General features: G+C 38.7%; 1 protein-coding gene across 1 annotated transcript in view; it reads right to left on the bottom strand.

The window, feature by feature from the left end:
• The window catches only part of METTL15 (methyltransferase like 15), a 595,857-nt gene that overhangs the window by 153,742 nt on the left and 419,525 nt on the right, over positions 1-22,590 (bottom strand). The window lies entirely within an intron of this gene.

The raw sequence follows: 22,590 nt of genomic DNA, 5'->3' as shown, positions 1-22,590 counted from the left end.
TTTTGCTATCCTCCCCCAAACCCACAAATCTTTTTTCTTACAAGTTGCTGCAGGGAATTACAGCGATCTGGAAGGAGACTGCCCCAATACACTTGTTAGAGAGTGCACCCCGCGACTCACAGCACTTAATGGCCAGCAATACAATATAAGAACTGGAATTTGTTGACTGCAAGATAAGAACTGCACATGCGTGAGTGAAAGAGAGAGTACTATAATAACTGTATTGCCATGGATGTCCTCTCCAGTCATATGAATGACCTGTAGCTGCTTAGGAGAAGAAAAAAAATGCTGCAGGCATGGGGGAAAAGCCCTGCCTTAAAAAAAAATGAATAAAATCTCCTTAAAATAACATGACACATTGATTGTCCCTTTAAATGAAATGTTCTTGTTACTAGACTTGTGCGCAAAGTCAAAATTCATTTTGGTTCGTTTCGGAACAATTCAGATTTTTTTTTATTTAGTTTTCGGATCGATTCAAATTTGGATACATTCAAATGTATTTGTTTCTGATTCGTAAATTCGGAAGTTCGGTATGTGTTAGGTATGTGTTAGGTGGAATGTGCTGTGTATTAGACTAGTATTATGTACTGTATATTAGGTGTAACCCATCTGAATCAACATAAGTACCAACTTCACAGGTACCAGCTACACAATATCCACAGAGCTAGCAGAGGTATATAACAGTATATACGGTACATAATACTAGTGTAATACACAGCACATCCCACCTAAGTACCAACCTCACAGGTACCAGCTACACAATATGCACAGAGCTAGCAGAGGTATATAACAGTATATACAGTACATAATACTAGTGTAATACACAGCACATCCCACCTAAGTACCAACCTCACAGGTACCAGCTACATAATGTGCCCTGCACAGAGCTAGCAGAGGTATATAACAGTATATACAGTACATAATACAAGTGTAATACACAGCAAATCCCACCTAAGTACCAACCTCACAGGTACCAGCTACACAATATGCACAGAGCTAGCAGAGGTATATAACAGTATATACAGTACATAATACTAGTCTAATACACAGCACATCCCACCTAAGTAACAACCTCACAGGTACCAGCTACACAATATGCACAGAGCTAGCAGAGGTATATAACAGTATATACAGTACATAATACTAGTCTAATACACAGCACATCCCACCTAAGTACCAACCTCACATGTACCAGCTACACAATATGCACAGAGCTAGCAGAGGTATATAACAGTATATACAGTACATAATACTAGTGTAATACACAGCACATCCCACCTAAGTACCAACCTCACAGGTACTAGCTACACAATATGCACAGAGCTAGCAGAGGTATATAACAGTATATACAGTACATAATACTAGTGTAATACACAGCACATCCCACCTAAGTACCAATCTCACAGGTACCAGCTACATAATGTACCCTGCACAGAGCTAGCAAAGGTATATAACAGTATATACAGTACATAATACTAGTGTAATACACAGCACATCCCACCTAAGTAACAACCTCACAGGTACTAGCTACACAATATGCACAGAGCTAGCAGAGGTATATAACCTAATATACAGTACAAAATACTAGTGTAATACACAGCAAATCCCCCCTAAGTACCAACCTCACAGGTACCAGCTACATAATGTGTCCTGCACAGAGCTAGCAGAGTGATATAACCTAATATACTGTACAATACTAGTGTAATTGTGATTAGTCCTTGGCCATTCAAATTTAAAGAATAAATCCGAACCAATTTGAATTTATTCCTTACAAATGTATTCAGATTAGTTTAGTTTTGTTGCTAGGGTAATTTGGAAATCTGAATCGATCCAAAGCTCTGAATTTGACAAATTTGTCCGAATTTCGATTCAGAATGAAACGCACATGTCTACTTGTTACCATTCTAAAAAAAAATGTTGAATGACAGTAATCATTTCCAATGTTTGCACTTCAACATAACCATGGTTAAAGCCATAATTACAATTTTACCTAGACATATTTGTTAAAACATCTCCTTTACTTTAACCTTAAAGGGACAGTAAACACATTATAATTAAAAGACATTTCTGTTGTCTTGCTATATAATAATATATCAGTCAAGTCTAAACATTTTTAAAACAAATTAACCTCTATGTTTACAGACACATATAAGGTGCTCATGAAGGAGCAATGTTCCCAGGCAGTCACCAAAGGAAATGCAAGCATCGCTAGAGGAAGTTAACACTGAAAAAAAATCTCTTGTTCAATTCCGCAACCAATCCCAAAGAGCAAGTGTTGCCAATCTCCCGGACTGAATCAAACCAGGGTGATTTTAATTCTCCACCTGTAAGGTGCTGATGGGTTTAGGAAGCAGCGGCCTTATGATTATGCTGGCTTGCAAGGTCTACACAGCTCTACCCGCAGACTCATAAATGAAGCCCCAGGAGTGTATACTGCAGCTATACTGAGATCGGTATAGGGCAATGCTACTGTGCCTCTCAAATTTTACAGCCCCAATATGTCCACTAAGGTCTTCCTTGAAACTCTTTTCAACATAAATCCCCAGGACATTTTTCGAACAAAATTAAAGTTCTTAATGCTTTTAAAACATCTATGTATTGGGCAGTTTGTAAGCTAGTTCTTTATTGTTGGATACCATAAATACATAAGCAATTGTTAATTTTTTTTCCCTTCACTCAGTTAAAGAAATGTTCATCATTAATCGACACTGACATTTTACCTTCATAAATTATTTCCTTCTTCAACTACACTAAAAAAAACCAACACACAGACTTTTATTATCTTGGAAATAATTAGAGTTCCTGGGCAGAAATGGTTCTATGGGGCTTCTGGGAAGGGGACTTTACAATGCAATTATTTTGTGTAGCACCCTGCTTAAAGGGATGTGCAAGATGGTTACTATATTGGCTTCCCAGTAGAGTAGAGAACATAACATAAAACTAGGGAAACCTAAGTTATGACACTGTGGCACCCATTACATTATACAAACTAAAACTTTACACTACTTTTTTCAATATTTAAACAACTTTTTTTTTTAAATGCATTCACATTTTATTATCAGGTTAAACGACCATTAAACTTGACATTTCAACATATAAAATGTTTCATTATTGCAAGTGAAACATTATTACAATATACATTCATTATTTATTTTGCTGCCTTTTGCTGTAAAATAAATCTAAAAATTGGCCTTGTTTCACTTTCTCCCCGGAAGGGCTGGGTTGATAATTTTAGGCAGTTTATGTAAGTTTTGTTTACTTCCCCACCCCATAAGATTCTCAGCAGTCACGTTAATTGGATTATCATTTTTGCATCAACAATCATGATAGGAGAAGCATTCTTTGCAATCGTATCTAAGTTGAATGTGTGCTAAACCACCTTATAAGGGCAGGCTTTCCCAATCTCTCTCAAATGACCAGTAAACACAGTAGATTTGCATAATCAACAAATGCAAGATAACAAGACAATACAATAGCATTTACTCTGAATTTCAAATGAGTAGTAGATTTTTTTCTAACAAATTTTAAAGTTATGTCTATTTCCATTCCCCCTGTACCATGTGATAGCAATCAGCCAATCACAAATGCATATACTTATATTCTGTGAATTCTTGCACATGCACAGTAGGAGCTTGTGACTCAAAAAGTGTAATTATAAAAGACTTTTTTAATGGAAGTAAATTGGAAAGTTGTTTAAAATGTCATGCTGTATCTGAATCATGAAAATTTAATTTGACCTGAGTGTCCCTTCAAACTGCACATGTGCAAACTGATTGGTTAGCAAGGATTATTTTGTTCTGAGGGACAGGGAACCCAGTAAAATAAATAAACATAAAACAATATACTCGTTTGACTAAATAAAGCTGCAGTTTTCATTGCAAAATTATTCTCACATATGAGGGTTCAAAATCATATAGCTTACAATTTGTGTTTAGTGGTACTATAATTTTTGCTCAGAATTATAACTAGCATTTATTTAGTGCAAAAAGTGACAGTTTACCCTACATTTTATCCTCTTTAAGTTGTTCCCAATGATCATATTAAAGTGTTTACAAATAGCTACTTTTCCTTTATTTCAGCATTTGAAAAAGCTTATTTTTTCCTGTGGTATCCCCACATATACGGAAAGTTTATATACTTAAGTATTGGTTATAGAAACGCTGTATAACCATAGCCAGCAGAAGAAATTACACTTCCAGGGGGTTAGGAGAGATAAGTAATAAAACGTTAATATATTAGGCTTTTGTATACAGACAGAGATAAAATAAAGAAGCATGTGTGTGTAAAAAAAAAAAAAAAAAAAAAAAAAGGGATTAAATAAGGAGAACTGATTTTCTAGCAAGCTCAACCCATTAAGGCTAGATTACAAATGTGACGCTAAGTGTTGCACGCAAGGGAAAAGGGGTTATTGCGGATCTTTGCACTCGTCAGAAGTAGCGCATATATTAGAGGTTGAAAGTAAACGTGTTCACTTGAGCGCAATTGAATTTAACTGGTTAACTGTTACGCGAAAATAGGCAGCAAGGTGACAGGCAACATTTCAAGATCTTATCCCTTCCTGTTATGCGAGGCAAAAAAGTTGTACAAAGCAGATCAAAAGTTACACTCATAATAACAGTCTAATAAAACGTATTAAAAAAACATTGCATAAAAAGGTGATAAGGGCTCAAAGATATGAGGTCTCAGGTTTTTGAGAAAAAAAGTCTGCAAAGGGCTTTAACATAGAAATACATACATATACATGTGAGAGTCTGAGAGAGCAGTCCCCTTCCATGTTTTGTATATGTCTAGGGTGTTTACATACATCAGTGAACCCTTGACTTGTTCCCAGTTTGTTTGATTGAGAGCTTGCATTTATATGGCTGTATTAGGGACCCGGGTTTTGGGAGAGACCTTGGTGTGGTACCTAGGCTTGTCTCATTTGGCCAGATGCGGTAACTAACTCTTCCAGTTTTGCTTTTAATCTTAGCTGAGAGCTTGCAAGCGATTGCTGGACTTTCTCTGTGCGTTATGTATAAACATGTATATGTATGTATATATAGAGATACAAAAGTAACTCAGGCACCTCCAGTAGAATTAGATAAAACGAAAGCTTTATTGAAATCCAAGTGGTAAAAACAGACTTAAAGCTCAGTCTATGCTGACACAGCCTTAATATTTAACATACAGTGAATAAGGACTGTTGGGTTCCTGCTGCAGACATGTTTCGTGCTAGGATAGCACTTGTTCACTGGAGGAGGTGATAGAGCGCGACGCTGCAATTGTTGTGGAGTGTATGTATATATATATATATAAATATATATATATATATGTGTGTGTGTATACATATTTATTTATATATACACACATAAATGCATATGTATACATATATAGAAATATATATATATAAGTGCAATGTAGCCCTTTGCCGTCAAGTAGCTGAAAACACGTAAAACAATATTTATGCAATATTCATTTTTAATAAACTATTTAACTAAGTATTTAAATATTTAGCATTCCGATGTTCTTCACATAGGGTACATATACATATGTATTTATGAATGAATAAAACATTCTTCTATGTAAAGAACATTGGAATGTTAAATATTAATATTTCATGTTGGGTTAACGCACTTGAGGAAACGCGATCGGGTTTGCGTGTAAGAGTGTTATTTTTAAAAAAAATTATGGATTCCATTAAATTCTATGGGGAAATACATTCATGCGGTCGCAATATTCAAAGATTGTCTTTTTGCATGCTTTGGGTTAGTGCTCGTTCGAAAACTTTTTACTTTCAACTTATAATATGTGCACTACTTGTCGCACCCAAAAAGCTTACTTCTAGCAGAGTTAAGGCACAAGCAGGAGCGATAAATAGTGCTCCACTCATAATCTAGTCCTTAATGGGTTGTGGATTCAAAGAACAAAACCAGCAATTTCTCATACATTTTAAACTCTACAGCTGGTATAACAAGTCACTGTAAACACATTAAGGGAAAACCAATTTTACAGTACACTGTACCTTTAATGTCTTTTTAACCACCACCTAACGTACAATGAAGTGGCAAGTGCAGTGCAGCTGTAATATGAAAAATAGCTTGTGCAAATATTTGGTTTATTCTCCCCCTCAAGTACAATGGAGCATTCCACAGACAGCAGCACAACACAAACAGACAATAATTAACAAGACAATTTAAGATAAAACCTCTTCAACTGCTGAAAGGAACAGAGGCACCTGGAAGTTGTATAATTTGATCCTGTGTTTTACAGAAAACAGCACAATAGGTAGATTAAGTTGAAAAACATGGTATATCTGTGTGTTGCAGTGATGTGAAGGAGATTGCATATTGTGTGTATGTGTTTGTGACCTGAAAATTCTGTGTTTTTAAGAATGTAATGGTGATAGAAAACAGGGGAAGAGTTTTTGTGTTTAACAGTTTGTGAGGTGATAAGTGACTGTAATCTCACATATAACCCTCAGCACCTAGGTACATATTATACTCTGGGCACAGGTAAGACAATAAACATAAGGTTTATCCAGTGATACATACTACTACCCACCTACCCAGCATCCTGTGGGATTATCACAGTTCTAAGCCAAGATCCATTTCTTGCCCACAACCCCTCAGTGTCCCTTGTTTAAGCATTTGGCCAAGCCATGCCTAAAACCTGCCCAGAAATGCTCAATACCCCCACATCAAGCCTATACATGCCCATAAACCAGTGTGAGTGTGACTTTGCCCTTTCAGTGCATGGCCCACCAATAAAAGGTCTACTGCCCACCAGCTCGCTCTTTAAACCCCCACATCTCAAAAAACCTCTTGTAAATGTTGGGAAATGTGTGTGATATAATCTGTTTTGCTAAAAGCTCAAATATAACCCTATCTATGTATCTATCTACCTATAGTTTAAAGGGACCGTGAGCACCTTGATATTTTAATATAAAAGGTTAAGTTATGTGTAATAAAACAACTTTGCAATACATTTTTATTCCCTATTGTGTCCCATTTACCTATAACTAAGCATCCTGCCAACTTCTTAAGGCTAACCATGCATACATTGCCATAATTGGCTTTAGCTCATATAACCTACAAAACAATTAACTTCATACTAATTTAATGACCATGATTAGCCTTGTTGTCTGAAGTCTCACTGCTGTTGTTCATGGGTGGTATTTAACTTTGATTTTAGAAATAGATAGGGGTTGAGCAGTGGTCACATAATTATGTGTGTAGGAGCCCTGCCCCTCCCCCTGTCTGCAAGAGGTTACTGAGCTATCTGAAGCAGTGCATCCATGAAGCTATTTTATAACAGTGGTAGCATACAAATAAACTAAGTTATATCGAGCAAAGAAAAGGTAAATATTTAACAGCCAGTTATATATTGCAACAAGTGTGTCTGTTTCTTAATAAAAAGTTTTGAAGATTGTGTTCATGTGATTTTTTTTCTATCATAGTAAAGAGTGTTCCTGCACCAAAACAATCTCTTCAGAAGTGAGTACTTGGTTGAACAAATTACTTTGTTATCCCTTGTAGATAAAAAGGCAAAGATCACATTCACAAAAGGAAAACCTCAATATTTAAAATGCACAATAGACAGAGACACACTATACATGCACCTCATACACATATGTGTTTAACAACTGCAAAAAAGATAATTTATGCTTACCTGATAAATTCATTTATTTCATGGTGGTGAGAGTCCATGATCAATTATTCGGGACTACCCCTCCCTACCACCAGAAGGAGGCAAAGACCCCCAAAACCCAAGAACTCTTTTAAACCCCTCCAACCTCAGAGGTACCCTAATCTTATGTATAGACAAGCAAATTGAGATAGAATAAAATACAATACGAGCCAAAAAAGGAGTAGGGAAAAAATATGTGCTCAAAAAAGAAGGAAAACCCCCCACAGAACAAAATAAAACAGGGTGGTATCTCGTGGACTCTAACCACCATGAAATAAATTAATTTATCAGGTAAGCATAAATTATGTTTTCTTTCATACAGGTGGTGAGAATCCCCAATCTGTTACTCCTGAGAACAAATACCCAAGCTGTGGAGTCCATGAGTAATAATAGAAAAGAGTGGGATCTAAGAAAAATCTTTTTTCACCAAAAAACTAAATCCACAACCCCAAAAGAGCCTAAAAAATTGCAATAAAAACTAAACAACAGATAAAAACAAATTAACCTGAAATAACTGCCTGAAGAATATCCTACAAAAGGCTGCCTAAGAAGAATCAAAAACATTAAAATGGTAGAAAAAATAAGCAAATAAGACCAAATAACTAACTAGAGAAATAGGTCTACTGATTAAACAATCAGAAACACAAGAAAAGGCAACAGGGCTGAAAGAAAGTAAGAAAAGAAAGCCATCTGAGTGAAAGTTAACCTGCCTCAAAGAAAACTGTATAAATCAAAAACTTCACCCAAGTAGCTAAAGAAACAGCAGAAAAAACTGAATGACAGAATCAGCGAAAGGAACAAATAAAATAAAAGATTTTCTGAAAAACCTTAGTAATGTCAACAGAATCCAAAATAAATAGGCCATTCAGAATAATTCTATGGAAATAAAACATTAAGGGCCAGATCTCAAGTGGAGCGCAAACATTTGTGCGCGAGCAATATAGGGAATACACAATTGTTTGTACGTAGGTTTAATTGCGCTCGTATTACAAGTTCAAAGTAAACGGAATCTCATGAGCACAATTCAAGTTAACGCTTGTCGGGTTAGTGCGTACTCAGAGCTGTGGTTAACTGTTTTGCGAAACCAAAAAATCTCGCAAAACGCATCAAAAATACATTACAAAGTACAGTTACACAAACAATAACAACATCTTAAAAAAAAATATTGGGAAAAAAATTGCACACAAAACGTATAAGTGCTTAAAGATATGAGGTCTCAGGTGATAGAAAAAGAAAAGGCAAAGGGCTTTAACATTGAGATACATGCATATACATGTCTAAACATGTATATGTATGTACAGAAAATGTATGCTTACTGATAAATTTATTTCTTTTTTGACACAATGAGTCCACAGATCTTAATTACTAATGGGATATTCACCTTCTGGTCAGCAGGAGGCAGCAAAGAGCACCACAGCAGAGCTGTTAAATAGCTCCTCCCTTCCTTCTCACTCCAGTCATTCGACCGAAGTTAAGAAAAGAAAAACCTAGGTGCAGAGGTGTCTGACGTTTATAAAAATTGAAAAACCTATCTTACAAGAACAGGGCGGGCCGTGGACTCATCGTGTCAAAAAAGAAATAAATTGATCAGGTAAGCATAAATTTTCTTTTCTTTTTTAAGACACGATGAGTCCACGGATCATCTTAATTACTAATGGGATCCAATACCAAAGCTAGAGTACACAGATGATACGGGAGGGACAAGACAGGGAACCTAAACGGAAGGCACCACTGCTTGAAGAACCTTTCTCCCAAAAGCAGCCTCAACTGTGGCATAAGTGTCAAACTTATAGAATTTTGAAAAAGTGTGCAGAGACTACCAAGTAGCAGCCTTGCAAATCTGTTCCACAGAAGCTTCATGTTTGAATGCCCATGAGGAAGCAACAGCCCTTGTGGAATGAGCCGTAATTCTCTCAGGAGGCTGCTGACCAGCAGTCTCATAAGCAAAATGTATCATACGCTTCAGCCAAAGGGAAAGAGAAGTTGCTGTATCTTTCTGTCCCTTACGTTTTGCCGAGAAAATTACAAACAAAGAAGACGACTGACGAAAATCCTTAGTCGCCTGCAAGTAAAACTTTAGAGCACGGACCACATCCAAATTGTGTAGAAGACGCTCCTTCTTAGAAGAAGGATTAGGACACAAAGGAGGAACAACAATCTCCTGATTAATGTTCCTGTCAGAAACAACCTTAGGAAGAAATCCTAACTTAGTACACAAAACTACCTTGTATGAATGGAAAATAAGGTAAGGAGACTCGTACTGTAACACCAAGAGCTCTGAAACTCTATGAGCAAAGGAAATAGCAACAAGAAATAAAACCTTCCAAGATAACAACTTAATATCTAAGGAATGCATAGACCCAAATAGAACCCTCTGAAGAACTCTGAGAACAAGATTAAGACTCCAAGGAGGAGTAACTGGTTTAAACACAGGCCTGATCCTAACTAAGGCCTGACAAAAGGATTGAACATCTGGAACATCCACTAGACATTTGTGTAACAAATAGATAAGGCCAAGGATAAGGGAACTCGTTAATACACCTTTCTCCAAACCTTCTTGGAAACCCTTGGATTTACACCAATAGAGATATTTAAGCCAAATCTTATGGTAAATCCTTCTAGTTACAGGTTTGCGTGCCTGAATCATGGTCTCTATGACCGAATCAGAAAACCCCCGCTTGGATAAAATTAGGCGTTCAATCTCCAAGCAATCAGCTTCAAAGAAACTAGATTTGGGTGAAGGAAGGGTCCCTGTATTAGAAGGTCCTTCCTCAACAGAAGTCTCCATGGTGGCAGAGATGCCATCTCCAGCAAATCTGCATACCAAATCCTGCGTGGCCAAGCCGGCGCTATGAGAATCACCAACGCTCTCACCTCTTTGATTCGGGCAATAACCCGAGGAAGAAGAGCAAGTGGAGGAAATAGGTATGCTAGACTAAAAGTCCAAGGAACCGCCAGAGCATCTATCAGCTGTGCCTGGGAGTCCCTGGACCTCGACCCGTATCTCAGGAGCTTGGCATTCTATTGGGATGCCATAAGATCCAATTCTGGCTGACCCCACTTGAGAATCAGATTGGAAAACACTTCCGGATGGAGTTCCCACTACCCCGGATGAAAAATCTGCCTGCTCAGGAAATCCGCCTCCCAGTTGTCCACTCCTGGGATGTGGATCGCTGATAGGTAACAAGAGTGAGCTTCCGCCCACTGAATTATTTTGGTTACTTCTGTCATCGCTAAAGAACTCCTCGTTCCTCAATGATGATTGATGTAAGCCACTGAAGTTATATTGTCCGACTGGAACCTGATAAACCGGTGTGAGGCTAACTGGGGCCAGGCCAGAAGGGCATTGAAGATTGACCTCAGTTCTAGAATATTTATGGGAAGAACAGACTCTGACTGAGTCCTGAGAGAGCCCCAGACAGCTCCCCACCCCAGAAGACTGGCGTCTGTTGTCATGATTACCCATCATGGTCTGCGAAAACAGGTTCCCTGGGATAAATGATCCAGAGACACCCACCATTGAAGAGAGCTTCTTGTCTCCTGCTCCAGAATTATTTGAGGAGACAAATCCGCATAATCTCCATTCCATTGCCTGAGCATGTTTAACTGCAGAGGTCTGAGATGGAACCGAGCAAACGGGTTGATGTCCATTGCTGCCACCATCAGTCCGATTAACTCCATGCACTGAGCCACTGACGGCCGATGAGTGGACTGAAGGACTAGACAAGTATCGATAATCTTTAATTTCCTAACTTCTGTCAGGAAAATCTTCATAGACAATGAGTCTATTTTGGTTCCCAAGAAGGTGACGCTTGTATCTGGAACTAGAGAACTCTTTTTCACATTTACCTTCCATCCTTGAGACCTCAGGAAAGATAACACTATGTCGGTGTGAGATCTTGCTTGATGAAAAGATGGCGCCTGGACTAGAATGTTATCCAGATAAGGCGCCACTCCAATGCCCCTTGACCGAAGTACCACCAACAGAGACTCCAGAACCTTTGTGAAAATTCTGGGAGCAGTAGCCAGGCCGAAAGGAAGCGCCACAAACTGAAAGTGTTTGTCCTGGATGGCAAACCTTAGAAACGTGTGATGCTCCCTGTGAATAGGAACATGAAGGTACGCATCCTTTAAATCCACTGTTGTCATAAACTGACCCTCCTGGATTAAAGGAACAATGGAACAAATAGTTTCCATCTTGAATGACGGAACTCTGAGAAATCTGTTTAGACTTTTGAGGTCTAGAATCGGTCTGATGGTTCCTTCCTTTTTGGGAACCACAGATAGTAATAGAACCCCTGACCCTGTTCGAGAACTGGAATGGGAACAATTACTCCCAGGGCGGAGAGGTCTTTTACACAATGTAAGACTGCCTCTCTTTTTGTCTGGTCTACAGATTATCTTGAAAGAAGAAACCTGCCTCTGGGAGGAAAACTTTTGAACTCCAATTTGTATCCCTGAGACACAATTTCTATTGCCCAGGGATCCTGAACATCCTGAACCCAAGCCTGAATGAAGAAGGAAAGTCTGCCCCCTACCATATCCGGTGCCCTTCATGCTGATTTGGATTCAGCAGCCGGCTTCTTGGATTGTTTACCCTTATTCCAAGACTGGTTGGGTCTCCATGAAGGCTTAGATTGTTCCTGATTAGAGGAGGAAAAGAAAGAATTTCCCTTGAAATTCAGAAAAGAACGAAAATTACTCTGTCGCCCTTTTTGTTTGTTTCTCTTATCCTGAGGTAGGAGATGACCCTTACCTCCCGTGATATCAGAGATAATATCCGTGAGGCCAGGTCCAAACAAGGACTTCCCTTTGTAAGGAATGGCTAGAAGCTTAGACTTAGATGATACATCCTCAGACCAAGGCTTCAACCATAAGGCTCTTCGTGCCAGAATAGAAAACCCCCGAAATTTTAGCTCCCAATTTAATAATTTGAAGGGAAGCGTCCGTAATAAAAGCATTAGCCAGCTTCAAAGCTTTTATCCTGTCTTGGATCTCTTCTAAAGAAGTCTCAGTTCTGATAGAATCAGATAGAGCATCAAACCAATATGTTGCCGCACTAGAGATGGTAGCAATGCACGCAGCTGTCTGCCATTGCAAACCCTGATGAACATAAATCTTTTTAAGTAAACCCTCTAATTTTTTGTCCATAGGATCTTTGAAAGCACAACTATCCTCAATGGGAATAGTAGTTCTCTTGGCTAAGGTGGAAACTGCCCCTTCCACTTTAGGAACTGTTTGCCAAGCCTCCTTAAAGGAGTCAGCTATGGGAAATATATTTTTTTAAAATAGGAGAGGGGGAGAAAGAAATGCCAGGTCTCTCCCATTCATTAGTAATGATCTCCGAAGCTCGCTTTGGTACAGGAAATACGTCTGAGTAAGAAGGAACTTCAAAATATCTGTCCAATTTACTAGACTTCGTAGGGGCAACCACAATCGTGGAGTCACAGTCATCCAAAGTAATCAAAACCTTCCTGAGTAACAGGCGGAGGTGTTCAAGTTTAAACCTAAAAGACACCACCTCCGAATCCATCAGAGGCAATGAGCTTTCAGAATCTCAAATTTCACCTCCAGATAAAACCACATTACCCTCCTCTTCAGTCCCTTGGAAGGGTAACTCCAATATTGCCACAACTGCATCAGAAACTTCACTTACTGAATGTCTGCTTTTGCTCTTACGTTTGCTCTGCAATATTGGGAAAGAAGACAATGCATCAGAAACAGAGGAAGACATGAGAGCAGCTATGTCTTTTAAGGTAACTCCAGCGGGCGCTAGAGCAGAAGTACAGGGCACTGCTTGAGCGGGCGGTAATATTTGGGACATAGGGAGAAAGCTGCGCGTACCCTGAATCCCATCATTAGATTCTTGAACAGTATCCGCTTGAAAAAGAATTTGCTCAGGAAAAATCTTTTCCCTATAACTTAAAGTCCTCTCAATACATGAGGGACAGAAAGGTATTGGTGGTTCCACATTTGCATCCAAACACAAGGAGCAAGTAACACTTTGCAAGTCTCCTTGGTCCATACTGAACGCCAATAATATAAGAGTGCAATAAAAACTTTAATTTTGTCAAAAATTTTAAAGTTTAAAATGTAAAAAACGTTACTGCCACTTTAAATTTAAAAGTGTAACTTTTTTACTGTGAGTGAGAAAAAAGTCTTAAAACACTCAAAAACAAATAATAATGACACCCCTACACCTCAGCAGCTCTGCTGAGGTGCCTACCTGACTGCAAGACCGGAGCCTCTCTTTCCCTCCTAGCAGCAATCTGGATTCGATAGAGGAACAAATCAGCAATTCTCTGCATCTAGAAACGCCTGCACTTGACAAACCATGCGTATCTAGGCAGGGAAAACAACCCGCTCTGTCTCCTGACTTTACACTATCCACAAAAAGAGACGCAGAGAAAAAGGGGCGCAATACAAACGATCCGCCCATCGTGGGCGTGGCCAATCGCAACACCACTCACACGGATGTTAATGCTTTAAAAAATAAATACCATAACATAAAACCCCCAGAAAAAGCTAATCTCCCAGCCCCAGTCCTTTTACTCTCAGATAAAGTGCCTAATCATTGTAAGCCATTTATGTAATAATAAAGAAAAATAAAGTGCTCCTTTTCCTCTAAGAGTCCCAGGAAAAATAATAAAGCACTTACCCCAAATGTCTGCCTGACAGCAAAGGCAGTTCACCAGGTTTAAGGGGTCCTATCCCCACATGGACCTGTGAAGAAAATTAAATTCCTGACAAAATATCCTCAGGTTTTCAGGATTAGGGCAGCAGTAATATATGGGAGGTGAGAATTATGTCCCACAAGTTCCTATTGCTTTAAAGCCACCAAAGCTCTACTGAAGAGACTGATATGGACTACAGCTACACTCCAGCACAATCTTGTACTACTTTAAAAATAATAAATTCTTGATTGAAGAATCTTAACTAAAACCTCACTTTACCACTTCCTATCACTAACGTAGGCAAAGAGAATGACTGGAGTGGGAAGGAAGGGATGAGCTATTTAACAGCTCTGCTGTGGTGCTCTTTGCCGCCTCTTGCTAACCATGAGGTGAATATCCCATTAGTAATTAAGATGATCCCTGGACTCATCGTGTCTTAAAAAAGAAATATATATATATATATATATATATATATATATATATATGTGTGTATGTGTATTTCTATAAATATATATATATATATATATATATATATACACATATACACACACATATAAACATATAAATACATATATATATATATATATATATATATATATATATATAGAAGTGCATTGGAGCGCTTTGCAGTTAAGTAAATGAAAACATGTAAAATCGTAATTATGCAATATTCATTTTTAAGATTGTGTATTTACTGTAAATATTTCACATCCCAATGTTCTGTACATAGCAGAATATGTTCTATGTATTTATATATATATATATATATATATATATATATATTGTACCAAAATACCACCATATATATGTAGAAATATGCATTTAAGAAGAAAAAAATAGACCATATTATTCTATGTGAAGAACATTGGAATGTGAAACATTCATCTCTTCATGTCGGGTTAGCGCTCTTGAGAACATGAGTTTGAGGTAGCGCATGAGTAGGGTGTTGTTTTTTTTTCTTCATTGACTTCTATGGGGAATACGTTATTGTGTGCGCTAGAAGTAAGCTGTTTGTGCGCGTCGGGTAAGCGCAAGCGCAATAACTTTTTACTTTCAACCTGCAATATTTCTGTATTATTGCAATACGACTGTAACCAGACGCGTGCAACAAAGTTTACTTCTAGTGCAAATAGTGCTCTAGCAAAAGCGCTAAATAGTCCTCCACGCATAATCTATCCCATAGAAGAAACAACAAAGTACCAACTGAAATAGACAGAAAACATCACCTTATCCTAAAAAAAATTAGGAGAAAATAAAGAGAATAAATTCTAAATGAATAGAAGAAACAGCTAAATAAAATAAAAAGACTTACAGAGAGAAGAAGTTAATATCCACATGAAGCAAATGTTCGAAAGGAGAAACCTGCAAAAACCCGAAGACCGAAATAAAGCTACTAAGAAGGAAACAATTGGAAAAGAACAGCCTTAATTCTAGGCCAGGCTAGGACTGAACCAAGAATGATAGAAATAATAGCAATCCTTTTACGAAACATAACAAAAAAAGGACAGAAAACTGACCTTCAAAAGAACTGGTGGATAAACTCGTATCCAACCTAATCTTGGAATATAGCCAGAAAAACTGGATAAAGAAAACCATTAAATAGAGGCCTTCCAGACTTTTAAATAACACGCCTGGGAAAAAAAGAAACTTGGACAGAAAGTTCAAAGACAAAGAGTATATCTGATTCTGTATCCAAACCATCAAGCCCAGAGAACTAGTATCCTAAAAGAAAGAATGACTCAAATAGAAGAAGATCTGGACACAAAAGATGCAGCCATGGAAAGAAACTGGACATTAGACCCAGGTCTGTAAACCAAATAAAACAGGAACAAGATGGCATGAACAGAGTAAATAGCTCTTCCTGCCAAATCCTGACAATCACCCTGGGAAAAAAACAGGAGGTAGAAAAAATATTGGCTAACCAATATAACCACTGGACTACCAGAGCATCCACAAACACAGTTCAAAGATCCCTGGACCTACACAGTACCTAGGAAAAAGACTTTAAACCGGGAAGCTATCAGAAACAAATCTGAGAAATCCAAATGATAGAAAATAACCACATGAAGAGACCACTCTTTCAGGCAAAACAAACTAAAGAATGATTCTTAAAAGCTCTGGTGTATGGTGTCTTTGCCTCCTCCTGGTGGCCAGGTGATGAACTTCCTAAGAGGAAGGACTTGTGGACTTTCACCACCTAAGAAAGAAATATAGCGTAACTTATATGGTATGTCGCAATACAGTATAAACCTCCTAGCTTTATGTAAAACTACAGCATGTGACGTGAAGTAATTGTATTTATGTATAAATGACCTTTGCTGTCATGTGATGATAAGATGTGCTTGCCTTCTAAAGAGAGCAGCATACCTCAAGATTAAAAAGTCATGAAAGACATTTTTTTGTCATGTTTCAGATAAAGCATACAATTTTAAATAACTTTCCAATTTACTTCTATAACCTAATTTACTGTGGTCTCTTAGTATCCTTTGTTGAAAAGCATACCTAGGTAGCCTCAGAAGCAGCAATGCATTACTGGGAGCCAGCTGCTGATGGCTGCAAATATATGCATTTCGTGATTGGCTCACCTGATGTGCTCAGCTAGCACCTATTGTGTAGTGCTGCACCTTCAACTAAGAATACAAAGTGAATGAACTAAATTGTTATTAGAAGTAAATGAGAAATTTGTTTAAAATTACACGCTTTATATGAATCATGCTAGATTTTTTTTACGACGACAAGTATAGGTTAGGGGACTTGGGGGGTTTAGCTGTTAGGGAGTAATGTAGTGTAGGGTTAGTTTTTGCGATGGTTGTGGTGGTTTATGAGTTAATAGCTTAGGTTTTTTGCGATGGGGTTGTGGCGGTTTAGGGGTTAATATGTTATGGCAGATTGGGGGTAAATAGTGTAGCAGTGTTAGGATGCACTGGGGGTGAGGGCTCATAAGGGGTTAATAGTTTAGAGGAGCATTGCATGTATATACAATGTTTAAATAATATGCAATTTCTTGTATAATGCGTATTATTTTAGGTACAGGTACAAATCCCCAAATTACAAAATCTCGAATTTCAAAATCCAAACTTATTCTGAAAGCCAAACTTTTTAATTAATGTTTTTTCTTAAAACTTAAATAGTCAAACATTACTATTTCCCCTGCCTGTATGTCACAATCCTCTCTGCCTGTGTCTTTGTGTGCTGTGAAATGCAAATACTAGTCTCTATTTATTTAAAACAACAAAAATTACCTTTCTGGTTACTGTACTGTATTATCTTTCTCAGGGTACTATGTAAAAGCATTACTAATTATATAAAACTACTTTTAGATTACATGTATAAACTATATCATGACATGTAAATATTTGCTAAATGACATATTGCTTACATTTGGTCCCATGCCCTCTCCAAACTGTCCCATTTTACAGAAGCAAATGTTCTAAAATCCAAACTATTACGAAATCCAAACCTTTTCTGGTCCCAATCAGTTTGGCTAAAGGGTTTCCTACCTGTACTGTATTTTAAAAAAGCTGGGGGGGTTTCTGTTTTTAAATATATATTAATATTAAATAAAATATTAATATTAAATAAAATATTAATGTTTATTTTTATAAATATAATTATGTTTAGTTAAAGATTATTCAGTTATGTGAAACTATAAAAGTTGACCACAAAAAAAAGGTTTTCCAGGCCTATGATAAAAACGCTTGGTAACAGGATTCCCTGCCTGAATTAGGTATTAATAACCTTGTCAGAAAAAAAAACCTCTCTGAGACAAAAATAATAGTTTTACTGTAATGCCGTCAAATTTAGAGTCTTGAGATATTGATAAAAGAAAGGGCCTTAAGAGATAAGATCCTTTCTTAAATGAGGGCCCAAAGATGAAATCTGGCAAATGGAAATGCATCTGAGGTATCTACCATGAGACCCACAACTTCCATGCGCTGAGCAACACAAAGGGAAAGATTCAGCTGCAGAAGGGCACAGGCCTGGTGCCGCTTCAGTCTGCACTGATCTGTCAGAGACAAATACATACTCATGGAATTGGTTACCAAACTCAGAAAAGACACACGTATCAGAGGAGTTAATTAACTTTTTGGAAGATTTATTTTTTCAACTGAACTATTCAAGTGAGAAACAAAGCCAGATGATAAAAAGGGGCCTCAGAATGTCGCCCAAGTAAAGAACTACAGAAATCCCTTGCGCTTGAACAACAGACAATAGCAAACTGACCCTTCTGCACAAACGGAAGTAAAATGCGAATTGTCTACATTGAAAGTAGGAAATTTTAGGAATTTGCTCAATATTTTGAGATCCTAAACAGGCTGCAAGGTATCCTCTTTCTTTGCTACTATAAAGATTAGAATAAAACCTCTGGTTTAATTCTGAAGGTGAAACTGGAGTAATCAGTCCCATTAATTTCAGATCTTTCACAAAAGCCAAGAAGACTTTAGGCCTTTAATGGATCTCAAGGAACTTGAGACAGAAAAAAATCTTCCCAGAGGAAGTCTTGAACTTAAAGCTTATTCAATACCCAGAGACCTCTATCAAGCCTCCCGAAAGAGACTCAATATGCTCCCCACCAGACTGATCTGGTATGGGGGCTGCAAATTCAGGTGGTCTTAGGAGCAGGGGAAGACTTTTGGACTGCTTTTTTTGGACTAAAATTAATTAGACATTCAGGAGACACATAGGAGAAGTGCTATGCAACTGTCTTTTTAACAGGGCTATTATAATATTAAGACCAAAGTTAGATGTTAGATGTCTTTTAGTATCACTTTCATTCAGTCTCCTTGGCACTTTACTTACGACTTTCTAATTTAAACAACCAATAGACACTCTAAGGTCCAGAAATAACCTCATTAACCTATAACATATGCTCACTTTACACAAACGCTGGTACTTCTGCATAGTCATAAAGGTAGAAAGCTGCTCAACTGTAATGAAATGAAGAACACAGCATAGAAGTATACAGACTGCACAACACATCAGACTTAGTAACTGCGACATAGACTAAAACGGCTATAGTCCACGCCCCTATCTGGTGATGTCACACTCCCACTTTCATCACATCATCCCCTTTTTCAAAGGATAAAGCATACATTTTTTAGAGTACAACAAATAACAAGGTATACAAAAGCATACAATTTTTTTTTAATTTTAAGTGTACAACAAATAAGTTATAAGATATATATATGTGTTTTTATATATAAACACATATATTATATATAAACACAACAAGAAATACAATCCTTTCTTGGACATCGGGGTAGACTACCCTAGTCCACAGTGACCATGGGATTATTCTGCCCATTCTTCTGGCCACTGCTCTAACTACAGTGCTAATCCCTGTAGCGGGTTGGAAGTTTTACCACTCTTCCACTTGACATCATTTTAAATGAACTATCCTCTGATACAGAAGAAGGTGATTAAGAGTCTGCAGTAAGCAAAGAAGTATCTCCTTTGTGGTCTTGCTGAGGGGAAGTCACCCCTCTTAAAACAGGGGATTCCACTGGCTGTGACTCCGAGGCATCCAGTCCCAAACTCTCAGGTAATGGCTGAAAATGTCTTCTATTTCGAAGTGTGACTGTCCCTCCTTCAGTAAGGGCTACATAAGACCTTAGTTCTGGAGAGCGTCCTATTACAGTAGCAGGCATCTTCCATTTCTTCTCATCATTCAGCTTAACTCTGACATTATGGCCCACATTCAGCTCCTTCAAGGGCCTCACAGAGTGCTTTCTGTCGTAAAAGAATCGGTAACCCCTTTTCGCCTCATCATCCTTCCTAAGGACCTCGTCCCAAGGAATAGAAGGGGCTGGCTGGAAGACACCCACAGAGGGTAGAGTGGTGCGGATCTGGCGTCCTAACAACAGCTGTGCCGGGCTAAAACCCGTGGCTTGGATGGGAGTCTCCCTATAGTCCAAGAGAGCTAGGTACGGATCAGATTGCTTCAGAATTAACTTAGTTCTTTGAACTGCCCTTTCGGCCATTCTATTGGCCTGCGGGTAATGCAGACTTGATGTAGAATAGATATTATATTAACTGCTGAAAGATCTAAACTCCATGGAAGCAAACTGCATTCCGTTATCACTCACTAGCTCCATCGGTATGCCCCACCGGGTGAACAAGCTTTTGAGAAATCTAAAAATCCCATAGAGTTTGCACAAATCTGTGACTATCTTCTGGCACGGGCCTGCAGGCAGCTGGGTAGTAATTAAGGGCTCTCTTCTCTGAGTAGGCCGGCGTTTCCGGCAAAAGGCACATATTGATACGTGACTTGCAATGTCGGTGCTGATCTCAGGCCATCATACTGCCGTAGCTGCCCATTCTCTGCACTCTGTAATGCCCAAGTGACCATTGTGAATTCTGCTTAGCATCTCCTGCCGCATGCCAACAGGAATAACAATGCAGTCTTGGAACAGTACTAAACCATCCAGCTCCGTGAGCTGTGACCTTTCTGACTGGTAAGAGCTCAAAGACATCTAGGTTGCCGGCTCTCTGGCCAACCTTTCTTTATGTATTTGATAACCTCTTGAAGATCTGTATCTAAACGTGTCTCCTTTCTTATTTGCTCTAGCTTCCTTGATGAGATGGATTTAGATGCCAGAACTGAATTCATGTACATTTTCACATCTGATTCCATTGAAGATCCTTCAGCAGCAGCCAGCAGGAGCCTGGAAAATGTAACTGCCACTACCAGTTTATCCCCAGCACATGCAATGCCTGAACGTTGAACCAAAGCAGCCTCATCAGAAGTCTCTGGCATCTTAGGGGTGTCTTGTCAATATCATAGGAATTAATTAGAGGGGCTAGTGGTTTATGGTCAGTTTCAAGACTAAATTTCTCTAAACCCACTAGGTAACGCTCGAATGGTGTATTTCGATTCTGCAGCCATCAGTGTACATGAACAGTAAGTGATTGGCTGTAGTTTGTTTTGTAGAACCCCAACACTGGGGCAGACCCCAGCAGGTACTTGACCTGTATAAAAGCTTCTTCCTGTGGAGATCCCTAGACCCAGGCAACATCTTTCTTCAACAACTCAGTGATAGGGTGGAGTACTGTGGATAAATCTGGTAGGAGCCTGCCCACATAATTCACAAGGCCCAATATGTGTCTCAGCTCGTGTACATCAGAAGGACTTTTCATCTGTTCAATAGCAAGGATTTTATCAGGGTCTGGCTTGATGAAATCTCCATTGATGATATGCCCAAAATAACATAACTCAGATTTTCCAAAGTGGCATTTTTCTTTATTTAATTTCAGCTGGACTCTCTAATGGTCTGCAGCACACAGCTCAATCGCTGATCATGTTCTTCCTGTGTAGATCCATACACTAAAATGTCATTCATGACGACTGTTGTGGCCTTGTGGTCTCTTAAGAGGGAACTCATCTCAATTTGAAAGATTTCAGGAGCAGAGGATATCCCGAAGGGGAGTCTGCAGAAACAAAACCAACCTAACAGTGTAATGAAGGTAGTCAGTTTGCAGCACTTTGGGTCTAGAGGTATCTGCCAGAAGCATCCAGTGTAGAGAAGAACTTCACCCCAGTCAGTTTTGGAGCTATGTCTTCAAGTGTCGGCCGCACATATCTCTGTCTTTTCACTGCCTCATTCAGCCGTTTCAAGTTACGCAGATGCATAACTTCCCGTTCTTCTTCGCACCGGGCACAATGGGGGCACACCAGTCAGTTGCTTCGACAACCTCTTCAATAACTCCCATATTCTTCATACACAGAAGTTCCTTCTCCACTTGAGGCATGAGTGGGAATGGAATTATATGAGGAGGAGTAATGCTGTATGGGAGTGTATCAACTTTAAGTGGTATTCGGACTGAGCGACAATTTAGCAGGCCCAATTCACCAAACCTGTCTTCAGTAATCTCATTTACTCTGGCAACAAGGCCCAAACCACAGGCTGCTTTCCTGCTCAATAGGTTAACACACTGACCTCTAATTACATGTACCCATATGGTCAATTTCCTCTGCTTGTACACGCAGCTGGCACAAAATTTCCCCGCACAATCGATGCAGCCACCAGGACTATAAACTTTTGTTGCAACTGCCAGCTGAGGCTGTGAAGGCAGTTTTATGAATGCTGCAAGTGACCTAATAGTGATGTCTGCTCTTGTGTCAATCTTGAAGGCAACCTTGGCTCCAATTACAGTAAGGGTAACCCGCCAATCTTCGTCTGAACCAGTCCGTTCAACAACAGACTCTACAAAGGACACTTCTTGAGCCTCCTGGTCACTATTCACCTGCATC

Source organism: Bombina bombina, chromosome 7 (assembly GCF_027579735.1).
Source record: "Bombina bombina isolate aBomBom1 chromosome 7, aBomBom1.pri, whole genome shotgun sequence".
NCBI classification, from domain to species: Eukaryota; Metazoa; Chordata; class Amphibia; order Anura; family Bombinatoridae; genus Bombina; species Bombina bombina.
The sequence above is the reverse complement of the archived record's forward strand: the minus strand, read 5'-3'. Positions and strand labels throughout refer to the sequence as shown.